The sequence below is a fragment of the Elephas maximus genome, chromosome 4, assembly GCF_024166365.1.
Source record: "Elephas maximus indicus isolate mEleMax1 chromosome 4, mEleMax1 primary haplotype, whole genome shotgun sequence".
In the NCBI taxonomy this organism is placed as follows: domain Eukaryota; kingdom Metazoa; phylum Chordata; class Mammalia; order Proboscidea; family Elephantidae; genus Elephas; species Elephas maximus.
In genome coordinates, this window is record NC_064822.1 from 171,545,492 (window position 1) to 171,551,491 (window position 6,000).

Consider the following 6,000-nt stretch of genomic DNA (forward strand, 5'->3'; position numbering starts at 1 on the left):
CTCCCAGCACTGGCCTCTTCCCCACATGCTAACAACACAGAAGCAGAGAAAACCCAGAGGGCATGAGTGGAAGCAGCCTGCTGATTGCAAACACATACATGGCTGTGTACTGTTCACAAACATACTGCCTCAGTCTCTTCCTCTTTAAAAGAGGGAAAACAATAATGCCTGAATTGTGCTAAAGTTGTGATAAATAAGAGCCTTTGAGGTGGCTAGTCCCAGTTCATCTACCAAGGAGCTATTTGTAATGTAGAAGTAGTCACTTCTTTGTCTGGCCTTAGTTTTCTCGTCTGAAGAATAAAGGGACTGAGCTAGAACTGTGGTTTTCAAAGTTTCATTTTTTAAATGGGCTTCTTAAAAATCATTTGTATGCTGAACACTCATATGTAAAACAGACGAAGCAAAGATGCTGTGACTGAATAAAATTTGAGGGCCAACTCAACCTCTTTTCTCCCATAAAGTCCTAAAACCTTCAGCAGTCCCTTAAGGTTCTGAGGAACACAGTTTGAGAACCACTAAATTAGAGGATCTCTATGAGCCCTGCTGGAGCCCTGGTGGCACAATGGTTAAGAGCTCAGCTGCTAACCAAAAGGTCAGTTCAAATCCAGCAGCTGCTCCTTGGAAACCTATGGGGTAGTTCCAAGGAGCAACTGGTGGATTCAAACTGCCAACATTTTGGTTAGCAGCCATGGCACTTACCCACTACACCACCAGGGTTTACTCTGTCCTATTTGGAAACCCTGGTGGTGTAGTGGTTAAGTGCTACGGCTGCTAACCAAAGGGTTGGCAGTTCAGATCCACCAGGTGCTCCTTGAAAACTATGGGGCAGTTCTACTCTGTCCTATAGGGTCGCTGTGAGTCGGAATTGACTCAACAGCAGTGGGTTTGGTTTTTTGGTTTAATGAGCTCTTCTAAACCCTCTTCGGTGGTGCTGCTCCTCCGCTGATTAGCCGATCAGATGGCACCCTGCAGGTAAAAACTGCATCGAGAAGGGAGTATTGGAATGAGATTCAGATGAAAGAAATAAGGAAAATTAAAAATAAAAAGAAGCAGATGCAGGAAAGAAACAGCTCATACCCAGATTTAAGAGGGGAACTGAAGCTTAGACTCTTTCCAAATAATCTATCAAAGAAACACAGGCTCCAAATTCCTACAAAACCTCATTAATTTGAAATGCAAGAGACTGAAATAGAAAACAGTCTCTGTTAATCTGCTTTTTATTTTTCAATGTTTATTATGAAAAGTAATGGGGCATCTCGTTATGGGAGAATAGCAAGGACTTTGCATTTCACATTGCTTAGGACAGACCAGCGGCTTGAAAATGTTTTTGTAGCTGCGTCCATCCTTGGGCCTTCATCTGACAGATCAAGCCAGAAGCAACTTTGCACCTTGAGCCAAACTGGCAACAGAATGAAGGAAAAATGCCTCGAGAAGAGCTGAAGAAAGAAGGGCCTCTGACTACGTAGGAAGGCTACCTTAACCTGAGCTCTTTGCAGATGAGCTCAAACGTTTTGCTCACAAAATGAGCAAAAAGCCACAAATAGGTTACTTGGAAATGTTTCCTCTCCATGTGACCTTTTCCAAAAATATGTAGTTTCATCAAACAAGTTGACCATAAAATAGCAAACTTTTATTAACTATTACATAGTTGATCACGTGCCAGGTAGCATGTTAAGTGCTTTCCATTTAATCCTCAAAACAACCACCCAGGTAGATCCTGAGGCCCTTTGTACAGCTAAGGAAGCAGAAGATTAGCATAATTAAATAACTCACCCCCAAATACTCATCTTATAAGCGGCTGAGCCAGGATTCAAATCTGGGTTTGGCTTATCCCCTAGAAATGGGGCATCACCCATGAGCCAACATATGAGGATGCCAGAAGTCTAAACCTGGGGGACAATGGGTCTAAAAAGGGAGTATGGATAGAGATGAAAACCTTAGCCAAAGTGGCAAAAGCTGATTAAGTACAATTACAAGACCCTAAGACAGGATAGAGGGCATTGGTGGCTCAATGGTAGAATTCTCACATTCCATGACCCGGGTTCGATCCCAGCCAGTGCACCTCGTCTGTAGCCACCCCTTGTCTGTCAGTGGAGGCTTGCATGTTGCCATGATGCTAAGCAGGTTTCGGTGAAGCTTCCAGACTAAGACGGACTAGGAAGAAAGGCCTGGCCATCTACTTTCAAAAATCAGCCAGTGAAAACCCTATAGGTCACAACAGTCCTGTCCACAACCTATCAAGGGGTTAGTGCAGGGCTTGGCAGTAGTTCCTTCTGTTGTACATGGGGTCTCCATGATTCAGGGGTCAACTCGACAGCAGCTAACACCAACAAAGACAGGATAAAACAAAAGAACTGGAAGACTAAAAGGCAAAGCAGGAAGACCTGCTCAAGTAAATTAAGTTTCTGCCTGTGTTGCCTAACAGCTGGACTGATTATCATCAAATTTGGACAAACTATTTAGAAACCCTGGTGGCATAAAGGTTAACTGTTACAGCTGATAACCAAAAAGGCCCACAGTTCAAATCCACCAAGCGCTACTTGGAAACCCTATGCGGCAGTCCTACTCTGTTCTATAGGGTCGTTTTTTTTGTTTGTTTGTTTTCTTTTATTACTTGGAAAGAAAGGTTGGACTTCAAATAAAAGCCAAATGACAAAGTTGACATTCAAATTGAGGGTCTCACAGGAGGCCATGAGGCTGCCGAATGGAAAGGATAAGCCATAACTATTACAGTGCTCTGGACAGAATGAACAACCCTTGGTTCAAATGTAAGCCCCAAACCCACTTTCAAGGGCAGCCACTCCGTTGTACTCAAACAGCTGCCCACACAGCAACCCCATACAATGCTCTCTGGGAAGAGCAGCAGTGGGGATGGGTTCATTTAACTAGGAGAAATGAGCTTCCCAAGTAGGGCAGAAAGGCCAGACAACAATGGGTGAGGAGAGAAAGGCAAAGGGGCAGCTGGGAGTATCTTGGGGCAGAAACAGCTTTGGATGTCTCTCAGGCCTCCTAGCTACAGATCTCCCTAGGTGTGGTCAGGCTCCCCGCAGACATGCTTGGGCATTACTCTAGCCCTAAGTAGGCCTCTTGTGAGCTGAGAGCCCTGAGCTCCCTGGCCCCTTCTAAGAACTTGCAGCTGTCAGGAGGTACATTCGTTCATTCATTCATTCATTCAAATATGCATTAAACAAACAGTTAACGAGCGTGGCTGCTGTCTTAGTTATTGCTGTAACAGAAATACCACAAATGGATGACTTTTACAAATAGAAATTTATTCTCTCAGTTTAGGAGGCTAGAAAGTTCAAATGCAGGGTGCCAGCTCCAGGGGAAGGCTTTCTCTCTGTGTCAGCTCTGGGGGAAGGTCCTTGTCTTCTTTAAATATCTGTGGGCCCAGCATTCCTTGTAGATCTCCACATGTCTTGGCATCAATCTTTCCCTGGTCTAAGAGGTTCTCAGTCCATGGACCCCAGGTCTAAAGGACATGTTCTGCTCCCAGTTCTTCTTTCTTGGTGGTAGTGACGTCCCTCCTCCTGTGCTCACTTCTTTCTCCTTTTATCTCCTGTAAGATAAAAGGTGCAACTCAAGCAAGGATGTGACTTGAGTAAGGGCATGACTAGAGTAAGGCAGTGACTTGAGTAAGGGTGTGGTGCAATTCAAGATACACCCTACCTAATCCCACCTCATAGAGGCTTTTGGATTTACAATTCGTAAAATAGAGCTTGTGATATAATATCACAAAATGGAGGATAATTACATGAGATTATAAAAAGGTTGATAATTACATACTTACTGGGAATCGTGGCCTAGACAAATGACACATATTTGCAGGGAGGAGGGGACACAATTCAATCCATGACAGCTGCTAACCAAAACGTTGGCAGTTTGAGTCCACCCAGAGGTGCCTCAGAAGAAAGGACTGGCAATCTGATCCTGAAAAATCAGCCATTGAAAACCCTGTGGAGCACAGTTCTAAACACACGAGGTTGCCATGAGTTGGGGTTGACTTGAGGGCAACTGGTACTGATATGTCAGACCTGTGCAGGGTGCAAGAGTATGGAAATGGGGAAGATAGACTGTTAACAGATAATTATGGGATAGCTAACATATACCTGAAGACAAAACAGAAGGCTCTCCCTGAGGAAAGAGCGATCCAAGTCAGTAGCTGGAGAGATGGAGAGGAGGCGAGGGATTGGGGCAGTGGTTCTTAACTGGGGTGCTTTTGCCCTGCAGGGGACAGCCCCCACAATAATGAATTGGCCTGTCCAAAATGTCAGTCGTGCCAAGGTTGAATGATGGAAGTATTGAGGGGGTAGAATCTGTGGCATTTAGTAATGAAATGGTTGTGTGAGGTGAGGAAGAGGAAAATGAGGAGTCAAGGAGGAATGCCACATTCCTGGCTTGGGAAACAGTGGCTGGATGATGGCGCCATTCATGGACACCAGGGAATCTGGGGCGGAAACGGGGCTGTGGGAAGGCTGTGACTTCAGTATGGGAGATGCTGGATTAGCGTTCAGGAGGGACATCTAGAGGAAAATGGGTCTAGAGGGAAGTGATCTAGACCCTCACTCCTCAAAGTGTGGGCCACGGACCAGCAACCCATGTTGCTTGTTAGAAATGCAGACTCTCAGGCCCCACCCCAGCCCTCCTGAACCAGAATCTGCATTTTACGAAGATCTGTACGTGATTTGTATGCACATTCATATTTAAGAAGTGCACGTCTAGAGCACAAGACAGTCTGAGGTGAAGACGTGGCTTTGGAGGTCATCTTACATTATTGCTTATTCTTCCAATATTCCTGAGATGTGGGTATGATTGGGGCCACTGTGTCTGGTTGGGCAGGTTGTACACTGCACAAAAGCACCTGGCAGAGGATGGGACTGACTTTTGACATTTGCCCTGAAAGAAGGGATATCTTTTTCTTACTTGCCATGTCATAAGCGCAGAGTCTGTGACTACCCACAAGGTATGTTCTAATTTGCACAAAAGTCCTGTGGGCTAACGGTGGCCTTGGGTATAAACAGGTCCACACTCCCTTATATGCAACTTTGAAATCCATTAAAACCTGAAAGCCAGAAGTTTTTTCATAAGTTTACAGCAAGCTCATTAGGTAGCAAAAGCTGACCTGAACTGACATAAGGCTAGAGATAGTCTTTACTTATTCCACTTGCTGTGAATATTCATGTGTTTTCCTGCAGAAATAGAACTGTGTTTTATTCTGGGGTACAGCCCCACACTTTACTATCTTACTGAATAAGGGAGACTGAAGAATTAACGCATTTGAATTCTGGTGTTGGTGAAGAGTATTGACTATATCATGGACAAACAAACCTGTCTCAGGAGAAGTACAGCCAGAATGCTCCTTAGAAGCGAGGATGGCGAGACTACGTCTCCCTTACATACTTGGGACCAGTGTCAGAAGGGACCAGTCCCTGGAGAAGGACATCATGCTTAGTAAAGGGTCATTGAAAAAAATGATGAAGACCCTCAACAAGATGGATTGACACGGTGGCTGCAACAATGGGCCCAAACATAGCAATGATTGTGAGGATGGTGCAGAACCACGCAGTGTTTCATTCTGTTGTACACAGGGCTGCTATGAGTCAGAACCGACTTGACAGCACCTAACAACAACACTATGCTATTTGCACAGTATTACTTTTCTAAAATTTGAGAAATTCTGAATTCTAAAACACATGTGTCCCAAGGATTTCAGATAAGCATTGTGATCGTGTACTATCCCAAGTTAACAGATGGGGAAACAGACTAAGAGAGGTTAGGTCACCACAAAGCTAGCACATGAGGCACTTCAGGTTCACCCCCGTGATCTTTTCACATCACACTAGTTCCCAAAGGCTTGTTGTTGTTGTGTTGAGTTGATTCTGACGCATAGCAGTAATCTTTACAGGAAGAAATGGCCAGGTCTTTTCTCTCGTGGAATAGCTGGTAGCTTTGAACCATTGACCTTTCGATTAGCAGAAGAGCGCTTAAACATTGCACCAC